Genomic DNA, 12,500 nt, shown 5'->3' with positions numbered 1-12,500 from the left:
GTGTAATTATAATTATGCTGGAAAATCTAAATGTTTCGGTTCAAAGGCAAAGGAGAGGAGGAGGAGGAGGAAGAGGAAGAGGAGGAGGGCATTGGCAATTGTCAATATCTTCCCCCCCTCCTCCTCCTCCTCCTCCTCCTCCTCCTCCTCCTCCTCCTCCTCCTCCTCCTCCTCCTCCTCCTCCTCCTCCTCCTCCTCCTCCTCCTCCTCTGCTTTCCTTTCTTATTCACTTGTGTCTTGTTTTTATTGCTGTTTCTTCTTTTATCTTCTCTTTCCTTCCTCCTCTTCGTCTTTCTTTGCCTCTCGTTCCTGTCATCTTTATTCTTTATTTATTCTTTTTTTATTTTTATTCTTTTCTTTCTCTCAGGCTTGCGTGGGTGGTGGGTTGGTGGGGATAAGTCTTCATATGTACTATCCCCCCTCTCTCTCTCTCTCTCTCTCTCTCTCTCTCTCTCTCTCTCTCTCTCTCTCTCTCTCTCTCTCTCTCTCTCTCTCTCTCTCTCTCTCTCTCTCTCTCTCTCTCTCTCTCACATAAAACAACTCTACCTCCCTCCATCTCTCCGTGTGGAGGGAATTATATCTGAAAGGGAGGTGGAGGAGGAGGAGGAGGAGGAGGAGGAGGAGGAGGAGTAGGGGGTTTAGTAAAAATTATTAGCATTATAAAGTTTCTGTGTAACATATTTTGTGTTGATGTAGAGAGAGAGAGAGAGAGAGAGAGAGAGAGAGAGAGAGAGAGAATTAAAAGTGAAATTGCGAAAAGAAAAGCAGTCTCTCTCTCTCTCTCTCTCACTATCTCTAATGCTGCCCACACTCCCCACTCCTTCAAATCGAATTAAGATCTTTTTCTCTCACTTTATCTTTAATATTTTCCCACATCGTTATCTCTCACTTTAATTCCCTCCCACTCCCCTCCCCCTATGTCATCAGGGACCGCAGTGCATCCCCCTCGACCGCGCATGACACTCTGAGCTCTTAAGGCCAGCTGACTCCCTTATATAGGTTCGCGTCACGGGGCAGGCGGCCGCTCATTGGCTGGGCGGGATGAGAGGCGGCCGCTCATTGGTCCGCGGCTTAGAGGGACGTTCCTGATTGGTTGCGTGGGTGGGTATTGACGTCACGTTTGGAAGCTATGTTTAGACTTACGAATCTCTCTCTCTCTCTCTCTCTCTCTCTCTCTCTCTCTCTCTCTCTCTCTCTCTCTCTCTCTCTCTCTCTCTCTCTCTCTCTCTCTCTCTCTCTCTCTCTCTCTCTCTCTCAATTATACTGTTTGTTCTCTTCTATTGATCTGTCGTATCTGTTTCATCAATCCGTCTGTCTGTCTGTCTGTCTGTCTGTCTGTCTGTCTGTCTCTGTTTATCTATGTCTCCATCTGTCTGTATCTGTCTGTCTGTCTGTCTGTCTGTCTGTCCATCTGTCTGTGTATGTATGTGTGTCAGTCCGTCTGTCTATCTACTCTATGTTTGCTTAGCTGTCTGTTTGTGTGCCTGTCTATGTATGTCACTGTCTGTCTGTTGTGTGTGTGTGTGTGTTTGTCTGTTTGTCTGTCTGTCTGTCTGTCTGTCTGTCTTTGTCTGCCCATCTGTCTGTCTGTCTGTCTGTCTGTCATTCAATCTACTTTCTATTTGTCTAGCTGTCTGTCTGCCTATCTGCTATATGTCTGGCTGTCTGTTTGTCTGTCTATCTGCTCTGTCTGTCTGTCTTTCTGTCTCAAATGCTCCACTTGTAGATCCATTAACACTCTGCCCCGCCCACCCCTCTCTCTCTCTCTCTCTCTCTCTCTCTCTCTCTCTCTCTCTCTCTCTCTCTCTCTCTCTCTCTCTCTCTCTCTCTCTCTCTCTCTCTCTCTCTCTCTCTCTCTTAGGCGGGCTAAATATAGATACGAGTGAGAGAGAGAGAGAGAGAGAGAGAGAGAGAGAGAGAGAGAGAGAGAGAGAGAGAGAGAGAGAGAGACCACCCACTCACAAAATTATACACACACACTTTTGTCATTAATTATTTTCCTCATCCATTTGTACTATTTTTGTTATACCTGGTGGAGGAATTAAGGTGTGCATACTTATGTGGAAGTGGGTGGATTGTGTGTGGATGAGGAGTGGATGGGATGGTGGTGAATTAGTTTGTGTAGGTGATTAGGTCAAGTTTACTGTGGTGTGATTTGGTGTGTCTGTCTGTCTGTCTGTCTTCTTATCTGTCTGTCTACCTGTCTGTCTGTCTGTCTGTCTGTCTGTCTGTCTGTCTGTCTGTCTGTTCATCTCTGTATGGTTAGATTTGGTTAGATTTGGTTTGGTTAAGTTAGGTTTGGCTAGGGGAGGTCAGGTTAGCATAAAAGATAGCTTATATTTCCGTCAGGTCAGGTCAAGTCAGGTCAGGTCAGGTTGGGTTAGATTAGGATAGCATATAGGATGGATTATATTATGTAAAGTTAGGTCAGGTTAGATTAGGATAGGTTAGGTCAGGTTTAGTTAGGTTAAGTCAGTTTAATTTTGGTTTGGTCAAATTAGGTTACGTTAGGATATGGTAGAATAGGTTAGGTGAGGTGAGGTTTGGCCAGATAAGGTTGTGTTCGGTTAGGTTAGGTCATATCAGAGTTACGTTGGGTTAGGTTAGGTTAAACTAGATTAGGTTAAGATACGTCAGTTGAGGCTTGGTCATATTAGGTTAGGTTAGGTTGGTTAGGTTACATTAGGTTAGGTCAGGTTAGGTTAGGTTACATTAGGTTGGGTTAGGTTACGTTAGGTTAGGTTAGGTTAGATAGGGTTAGGTTAGTGGAGGTGTAAGGTGGAAGAATAATGACTTAAAGTGGAGTGGGTGATATTTTATGGATCAGTTATGTGGAGCAGGTGGAGAGCGTGAATGGAGTGAGAGAGGGAGTGACTTCGGTGGAGTTTTAGTGGAGGCATATTCTGGTAATGTGCAGCGGTGGATATTGAAGTGGACTTGTGGGTGTGCTAGTGCTGGTAGTTGTGGTAGTGGTGGTGGTGGTGGTGGTGGTGGTGGTGGATTGAAAAAGTGGATGAAATTCTAGTAAGTGGATCGTTCTGGTGGGAGGTGTGGATGTGATATTGGTAGGAAATGTGGATAGGGTGGTGGTGGTGGTGGTAGTCGTGGTGGTGGTGGTGGTGGTGGTGGTGGTATTGACTACTTACCAGTATTTTAGAGAGAGAGAGAGAGAGAGAGAGAGTGTCATTCAACCAGTCTCTCTCTCTCTCTCTCTCTCTCTCTCTCTCTCTCTCTCTCTCTCTCTCTCTCTCTCTCTCTCTCTCTCTCTCTCTCTCTCTCTCTCTCTCTCTCTCTCTGAAACACACACACACACACACACACACAGAGAGAGAGAGAGAGAGAGAGAGAGAGAGAGAGAGAGAGAGAGAGAGAGAGAGAGAGAGAGAGAGAGAGATCACATTCTAATCATCCTCAAAACGCTTAAGTTGTATCATTGCATTTTTGTTCTGTGCCATTTTGCTGGATCGAGAGAGAGAGAGAGAGAGAGAGAGAGAGAGAGAGAGAGAGAGAGAGAGAGAGAGAGAGAGAGAGAGAGAGAGAGAGAGAGGGGGCGGGTCCTAGCACTCTATGAATGAAACTTGGCCCTCTCCCTCTCCCTCTCTCCCTCTCTCTTCCTAAGCAGAATTTGGCAACTCTGGTGAGATGCCAGTGGTACGATGGTTCCAATTCTCTCTCTCTCTCTCTCTCTCTCTCTCTCTCTCTCTCTCTCTCTCTCTCTCTCTCTCTCTCTCTCTCTCTGCTTAAAGTTCTCGGGTACATGATATAGATCAAAGCCTTCTGTTGTTATCTATCGTACTGTTTTCACAAATTGTTGTACTTTCTTATTTATTCCGATTCGTCATGTACGTACTTATTACTATTCTTTTTTTACTTTTTTTTCTCTATCCTGTTTTCGTGATATTTCGTTTTTTTTTTCCGTTGATACGTCTAAGAGTGTGTGTGTGTGTGTGTGTGTGTGTGTGTGTGTGTGTGTGTGTGTGTGTGTGTGTGTGTGTGTGTGTGTGTGTTATGATTCTTTGTAGATTTTATAGTTACTGATGTGTTCTTGTGGTTTTAGTGGTGGTGTTTGTAATAGTAGTAGTAGTAGTAGTAGTAGTAGTAGTAGTAGTAGTAGTAGTAGTAGTAGTAGTAGTAGTAGTAGTTGTTGTTGTTGTTGTTGTTGTTGTTGTTGTTGTTGTTGTTGTTGTTGTTGTTGTTGTTGTTGTTGTTGTTGTTGTTGTTGTTGTTGTTGTTGTTGTTGTTGTTGTTGTTGTTGTACCAATTGTAGTGATAGTTGTAGTAATAGTTGTTGTTGTAATATTAGTAATACATTGACTTATCATCTTTGTATTGTTATTATTAGTGAGAGAGAGAGAGAGAGAGAGAGAGAGAGAGAGAGAGAGAGAGAGAGAGAGAGAGTTTGTTTATTTGGTCTCTCTCTCTCTCTCTCTCTCTCTCTCTCTCTCTCTCTCTCTCTCTCTCTCTCTCTCTCTCTCTCTCTCTCTCTCTCTCTCTCTCTCTCTCTCTCTCTACCTGACGGGTCTTAATTAACAGGAAAACACCTGTCAGCTTCGGAATTAAGATAACATTTCCTTTGACACCCACAAATTACAAACAATAATAATAATAATAATAATAATAATAATAATAATAATAATAATAATAATAATAATAATAATAATAATAATAATGATAATGATAATAATAATAATGATAATAATAATAATAGAAATCAATAATAATAATAATAATAGTAGTTATATTTCATCATTGTCTTGTATTTTCTCCACTTTTCTCTTTAATTATTTTTTTCAGTCCATCACGAATTCCAAATCTCTCTCTCTCTCTCTCTCTCTCTCTCTCTCTCTCTCTCTCTCTCTCTCTCTCTCTCTCTCTCTCTCTCTCTCTCTCTCTCTCTCTCTCTAAAAGCCAGGATTATCTTTTCCTCCTTTCCATCTCTTTCATTTTCCGTGTATTACCTAAGTCCATTCCTTTCTTTTCCTTCACCTCCTTATCTTAAAATCTTCCTCTTCTGTCTATATTTCCTTTTATTCTTTTTTTTTCTTTTTTTGCATCAAATCAAGTACAATAACGTTTATGTATCATTTATCTTGTTTTCTTGTTTTTTTTCTTGTTTTCTTCGTGTTCTTCCCTCCGTCTTTCGCTTTCCTTCATAATTATCAAGTACAATAATATGTTCTGCATCGCATTTATCTGCTTTTTTTTCCTTGTATTTTATTGTTTTCTTCGTTTTTTTCCCCTTGTCTTTACTAATGTCATCTTATTTTCTTTCGTTTTCTTCAACATGAAGTACGATAATCTTTTTCATTTTTTTTTTGTTTAGTTTTTGTTTTTCGTAAATATACATCTCTTTTTTTTTTCCTGTCCTTCCATTACTCTTGTCCCCTTACTTTCTTTCCCTTTCCTTCACACCAACCACAACAATCTTTCCTGTATTTCATTCATGTTGTTTTTCTTGTGTTTTCGTTCTCAGTGCGCATGACCCTCTTCTCTTATTCTGTGTTTCCATTAATTGTTAAGTAATTGTTAAGTAGGCGGTAGATGTACAGTAAAACAAAGACATCTCAAACCCATCAAGCGCAAATTGTCTGTAACATACTAACAATACATCGTCTAATATTTTCATCTCAATTTAACCTTTTTCACTGCGACACGAAACAGTTAGCAGCACCACAAGCAATGCGTCAATTTAGAAAAGAAAAGTTAGCGAGGAAAAGAGAATACGTTTTGCAATTGCTTCCCAGTTCAAAGGTTGGACGTGGCTGCAGAACAAGGAAGGGCGTCTCAGAGTGATTGGTGATTAGGGAAAGGTGTACCAAGTGGCTGTCAAAGGGTTAAATTTACTCCTTACATGACACATATTCTCCTTCCTAACACACACACACACACACACACACACACACACGGGGCTTGTCACTCACCCTTCTTGTGCCTCATAATTGTCAACCACTCCTTGGAAAAAAAAAATGCAGCCTATGAGTGTTATAAACCTCTCTCTCTCTCTCTCTCTCTCTCTCTCTCTCTCTCTCTCTCTCTCTCTCTCTCTCTCTCTCTCTCTCTCTCTCTCTCTCTCTCTCTCTTATTTTCCTTCTTTTTCCTCTATATCAAGTCCAATAATCCTTTTTTGTCTTTCATTTTTCTTTTTTTATTGTTTGTTTTTGTTTTGTATCGTTTTTCCTTCCCTTTTTGTTGCTGGTGTCACCTTATCAAGTACAATAATCTCTACCATCTCATTCATCTTCTTTTCTTGTTTTTTTTTGTTGTTTTCTTTTGTTATCCTTATTCATCATTATCGTCTGTTATCCTTATTCATCTTTATCGTGTTTATTTTTGTGTTCCGTTCCCAATGCGTTTCCCTCACTTTTCTTTTTCTCGCCTTTCGTTATTTTACTTCCCTTTCCTTCATGTCAAGCTCAACAATATTTTCTGTTTCTCTTTTTTTTTTGTCGTCTTTTTTGTTTATTTCTCTCAGCCAGTGCACATCTCTCACTTCTTTTTCCTCTCCCTTTCATTACCATTATTTCCTTTACTTCTTCTATATCAGGTTTTGTGTAGCAGTTACCTTTTTTATCTTCTTTTCTTTACGTCTTTTGTTTCCGTACCCAATGCGCATCTGTCACTTCTTTTTCCCCCCTCCGTTTCATTACCTCACCTTATTGCCTTTAAATACCTTTCTTCTACATCAACTTCAGCTTACCAATTATTTTTCTTATCTTTTTTTCTTTCCTTTTTATTTTCGTACCCATTGCGCATCTCTTACTTCTCTTTTTTCTTCTTTTCCTCTCGCTTTTATTACCTCACCTTATTTCCTTTACATTTGTTTACTTTTCTTCTATACCAAGTTCTGTGTAGCAGTTACCCTTCTTTTTTTTATATTTTTTTCTTTTCTTTTTCTTTTTTTTTTTTTTATTTACTGAGTGCGCACCTCTCACTTCTTTTTCCTTCCTCCTTTCATTACTTTCGTCACCTTATTCCTCCCCGTGTTTATTTGGTTTCCTTTCCTCCCGCTAGGTGGTGCCAGATTTCCCCCGGGTGGACTGACCAGGGGCCTCATATTGTGTGTGTGATTAAAATGAACTCTCGGCCACTGGGGGGGAGGAGGGGCGAAGGGGCTGTGGGTGTGAAGGGGTGGGTGTGTGTGAAGGGGGTACGTGAAGGGGGAGGGAAGTGGTGTGTGTGTGTGTGTGTGTGTGTGTGTGTGTGTGTGTGTGTGTTGGATGTTTGCTTTTAAATGTAGTGATGGCAGTGGTGATGGTGGTGGTGGTGGTAGTGGTGGTGGTGGTGGTGGTGGTGGTGGTGGTGGTGGTGGTGGTATCACTGCAGTTACTACTACTACTACTACTACTACTACTTCCAGCAGCAGCAGCAACACCACCACCACCACCACCACCACCACCACCACCACCACCACCACCACCACCACCACCACGACACTCAAACACCTTTTCCCCTTCATTCAATTCTTCCACTCCACTAAGCTCTCTCTCTCTCTCTCTCTCTCTCTCTCTCTCTCTCTCTCTCTCTCTCTCTCTCTCTCTCTCTCTCTCTCTCTCTCTCTCTCTCTCTCTCTCTCTCTCTCTCTCTCTCTCTGCTCCATTTGATTAGAGTGGATCACTTATAACTTCCGCGGTATGTCTGAGAGAGAGAGAGAGAGAGAGAGAGAGAGAGAGAGAGAGAGAGAGAGAGAGAGAGAGAGAGAGAGAGAATTGAGCACGAGATTTGGATTCCATGGTCAAAACTTCCTTCCTTCCTTCATTCATTCATTCCTTCATTCATTCTTTCCTTTATTCCTTCCCCTCCCTCCTTCCCTCCCTCCCTTCCTCCCTCCCTCCCTCCTTCCTTCCTTCCTTCCTTCCTTCCTTCCTTCCTTCCTTCCTTCCTTCCTTCCTTCCTTCCTTCCTCCACAAGTTAGGTCATTGCGGACACTTTTACTCCCTTCCTCCTCCTCCTCCTCCTCCTCCTCCTCCTCCTCCTCCTCCTCCTCCTCCTCCTCCTCCTCCTTCAAGAATCCAGTTCACAGTATAGGCATGATTTTTTAACCCTCTTCCATATTCCGCGGAAATGAAGAGGAGGAGGAGGAGGAGGAGGAGGAAGTGGAAGTATAGCTATAAAAGTGAAGGAGTGAAAAAGAGCAAGAGGAAGAGGAGGAAGAGGAGGAGGAGGAGGAGGAGCAGGGGGAGGAGGAAGAGGAAGAGGAGGAGGAGGAGGACGTGGTGGTAAAAAAAATTAAAGGCGAAGGCAGATATGATAAAGGAAAGGAGGAGGAGGAGGAGGAGGAGTAGTAGGAGGAGGAGAAAGAGGAGGAGGAGGAGAACGCGTGGGTGGAATAGAAGAATTAATGTGAAGGAAGGAGGAGGAGGAGGAATTGTGAGGGAAATGACAGAGAGAGAGAGAGAGAGAGAGAGAGAGAGAGAGAGAGAGAGAGAGAGAGAGAGAGAGAGAGAGAGAGAGAGAGAGAGAGATTAGATAAAAAAAAGAAAGAGAAAAAAACAAAAAAAACAAAAGGCTGGAAAAATACAGATAAGAAAAGATGAAAATAATGAAAGTAAAGAGAGGGAGAGAGAAATAAAGGAGGAGAATAATGGTGGAAATTAGGTGAGATAAAGGAAATGGAAGGGGAGATAATGAGAGAGAGAGACAGAGAGAGAGAGAGAGAGAGAGAGAGAGAGAGAGAGAGAGAGAGAGAGAGAGAGAGAGAGAGAGGGGGGGGGGGGGGGAGTCATCTAGGGTTTAATGGTTTCAATACGGGTTCTCTAATTCACTTAATGCTGTTTTTTGGGTAATGGCTTCTAATGCACACACACACACACACACACACACACACACACACACACACACACACACACACACACACACACACAGTTATAATTGATAGTTTGATCCAGTTTTTAGGTCTCTCTCTCTCTCTCTCTCTCTCTCTCTCTCTCTCTCTCTCTCTCTCTCTCTCTCTCTCTCTCTCTCTCTCTCTCTCTCTCTCTCTCTCTCTCTCAAAATATGAACATACTCTTTTAGTAATTTTTGTTATTAGTAGTAGTAGTAGTAGTTGTTGTTGTTGTTGTTGTTGTTGTTGTTGTTGTTGTTGTTGTTGTTATTGTTGTTGTAATAGTAAAATCAATAATAGTAGAATGGGAGGAGAAGAAGGTTGAATAGAAAGAATGATAACAATAGTAATAATAAGAACAAGAGCAATGATCAGAAGCAATCACGATCAATGATAATAATAAGAAAAAAAGGAAAGGATGAAAATAAAAAGAAGAAACAAGGATTACAAGGACAGGGATGAGGGGAATGTGGAGCAAGAAAGGCGAAGAAGAATAACGAATAAGGGAAAAAAAAAAGACCAGAAGCAAAAGCAAGACACGGACGAATAAGGAAGAGAATGAGGAGGAGGAAGACAGTGTTAATAATTAAGTTGGAAAATCTACGTCTTTTGCTTCCCAAATTTCACTTACTTGGAAAAGGAGGAGGAGAAGGAAGTGTGGTGATGGTGTGGAGACTAAGCACAGATGTAATGAGGAAAATAATTTGTGGAGGAGAAAGAAGAGAAAATGAAGAATAAAGCAGAGAAAGTAAAAAATTACAGGTGAGACGAGAGGTGGGTGTGTTGGTGCGTGTGTGCGGCGCTGCACAGTGACACCTCCGCCAGGCAACACCTGATGGGGACACTGAGGGAATGTCAACTGTACTCTGCCGTGACAGCGACAGTGCATCCGTTGTGACCTGGCGGCGGAAAACTTGTCATTCTGTTCTTGTAATGACACTGTTGTGTTCTCGACGCCACCAGCAACACCGCCGTCAGGCAACACTTGATGGGGGGAATGAGGGAATGTCAGCTGTACTTTGCGTGACAGACAGAAAGAGAGAGAGAGTACCTCAGCCGTGTAAGTCGTCCTGGAACCTGTCAGTCTGTTCCTGAAGGCCGTGACTGGCGTTCCCTGCAGGAGGCAGACAGCGCCACACGTTACTGGCGCGAGTGAGGCAGAAGTGTTTGGCTTGGTGTGGTGCGAGTGTTTGGCCAGCCATCTGGAGACTGTCTTGTGTTGTGTCTGATGGACGGTCTCTGAAGTAATCGCCGCCTCAGTGTTGTCCACCGCTTGAAACACTGTAACCTCTCGTGTCAGGTCGCCTCGCGCTCTTCCTCTCCACACGCTGCATACATTAAATTAAAGCCTTTCTTCACATGGAACATTCCACAGCCCAGGCGTCGCTTTGGTTACTCTGAGTTGTAATCTTCCCAGCTTCCCAGTGTATTTGCAATACGGGAACTAGAATGACACGGCACTCAGGACAGGTACTGAACTGCAAAGCCGAACTGCAAAGCCTTCACAAGACCAGCTCTGATTCTTCCCCCAATGCACGTCTGATAAAGTCAATTGATTTACCAGCAGTGTTTGCTCGTGTGGTCAGCGTTGGCTCGGCTTCACATCACGGGGATCAGGATTCAGAGACCGTTTCCTCACTCACCGCGGAAAGTTACCTGTTAGTCACTGAATACTGGCCGTGGTAGTTATAGACTCTGATGGAAACTACCTTGCATTTATAGACGAGATTTTCCCTCCCTCTTCTGCATTTATAGACAAGATTCTCCTTCCCACTCGTGCATTTATAGACAAGATTCTCATTCCCACTCGTGCATTTATAGACAAGAGCTTCCTTCCCTCTCCTGCATTTATAAACAATATTTTTCTTCCCACTCGTGCATTTATAGAGCCATATTCTGAAACACTTCTGCCAACATCCCGACTACTTTAAAATCTCTAGTTTAAGCCATACGAGTTTCTAAGGGTGTTTCTACGGCTCTAATGACAGATTAACAATATTTCTCCATTATTAATAGGAGAAACAATTTGAAAAGCCGGTTTATCATCTCCGTATTCTTTGAAAATAGCTGTGGTTAGAGCAGAGCGTTTCAGAATACTGGCCATACATAGACTAGAATTTCCCTCCCTCTCTCTCTCTCTCTCGGCGACCCAAGGAGTTTGACTGAATCTAAGGGTTTTTGTCCTGTGTTGTAGTTATTTTACTGTTGTTGTTGTTGTTGTTTTCTTTGTCTTTTTGTTCTTTTCCTTCTTATTCTTTCTTTGTTTTTCGTGTCACTGGCAAATGTTGACACTGGTGACTCTACAGTTAATACTACATTACCTAAAGACGGAACGAGAAAAGAAGAAACAGAAGGAAAGAAGAAAAAAATGAGGAAGAAAGAAGAAGTGGAGAACACAGGTAAAAGAAGGAACAAAATAAGGAAAAAGAAAGGAGAAGTGAAGAAGACACGTGAATGAAAGTGATAGAAGAAGAAAATAAGGAAGAAAGAAAAAAATGGACAAGACAGATGAATGAAAAGCAAAATAAGGAAGAAGGAGAAATGGAGAAGACAGATGAATGAAGAAGGTAGGAAAAAAATAAACAAGGAAGAAAAAAATGAAGAAGGTGGATGAATGAAAATGGCGGCAGTAACAAGCATCAGGAACGGGGAGCACCAAGCACTGTGCCCTGAAGCACGCCATTATTTCCATCAAGTCATGGAGATAAAACGCCATTTTGGATCCTCTCTCTCTCTCTCTCTCTCTCTCTCTCTCTCTCTCTCTCTCTCTCTCTCTCTCTCTCTCTCTCTCTCTCTCTCTCTCTCTCTCTCTCTCTCTCTCTCTCTCTCTCTCTCTCTCTCAACCCAGTCGTGTACCAATATTGCAACTGCCAGTGATGTCAGACCTGCTTGACTCACTGACCTGTCACGTGTGCGCTGCTTAAATACCCTTTGCAAATCAAGATATGTGTACGACCTTACTGAAGGCCAGATGAAGCTCAAAATACGCACATGACTACCTAAGATCTTGTGCAAATCGAGATACGTGTATGACTTTAACGAATACTTTTTGTAAATCGAGATAAGAGCTTAAGAAAATAAAGGAAGCTGTAAAAAGCCGTCAGGACTACACGTGGCAGTCCCTGTATGTAGCTTACCTATGGCTTATTTCCATCTATCATCACTACCTTTAATTGTGTCTTGTCCTCTTGCTCCTTAATGACTCAGCACCAACAACCTGATTACTGAGTCCGTTCCATTCATCCACCGCTCTATTTAAGAACCAGTTCCTTCCTATCTCTTTTTTATTTATTTATTTATTTTTTCAAGCTTGAACCCGTTACTTTTTGTTCTGTATGTATTGCTTCACCAGATCTTCCTTCATCAAATTTCGGGAATATAATGAAAGAAGTCGAATTAACGCCTTCATTGCGACACGAAACAGTTAGCAGCAGCAGAAGCAGAAGCAATGGTCTTTACAGGCATCTACAAGTAAGTTGGGGATGAAAAAAGAATACATTTTGCAATTTCTCCCTAGTTTAAAGACTGGATGTGACTGCAGAACAAGAAAAGGTGTCTCGGAGTGATTAGTGATTAGTGAAAGGTGTACCAAATGACAGTCAAAGAGTTAAACATGAACACTTACTTCAAAAAAATATATAAAAATAAAAAATCGTTGTGAATTACGTATGTATTGACT

The 12,500-nt window shown here is 42.1% G+C and overlaps 1 protein-coding gene across 1 annotated transcript in view; it reads right to left on the bottom strand.

The window, feature by feature from the left end:
* Window positions 1-12,500, bottom strand: part of LOC135092740 (lateral signaling target protein 2 homolog) — a 36,461-nt gene that overhangs the window by 23,059 nt on the left and 902 nt on the right. The gene's annotated exons all lie outside the window — the stretch shown is intronic.

This window comes from Scylla paramamosain, chromosome 40, assembly GCF_035594125.1.
Source record: "Scylla paramamosain isolate STU-SP2022 chromosome 40, ASM3559412v1, whole genome shotgun sequence".
Lineage (NCBI taxonomy): Eukaryota > Metazoa > Arthropoda > Malacostraca > Decapoda > Portunidae > Scylla > Scylla paramamosain.
The sequence above is the reverse complement of the archived record's forward strand: the minus strand, read 5'-3'. Positions and strand labels throughout refer to the sequence as shown.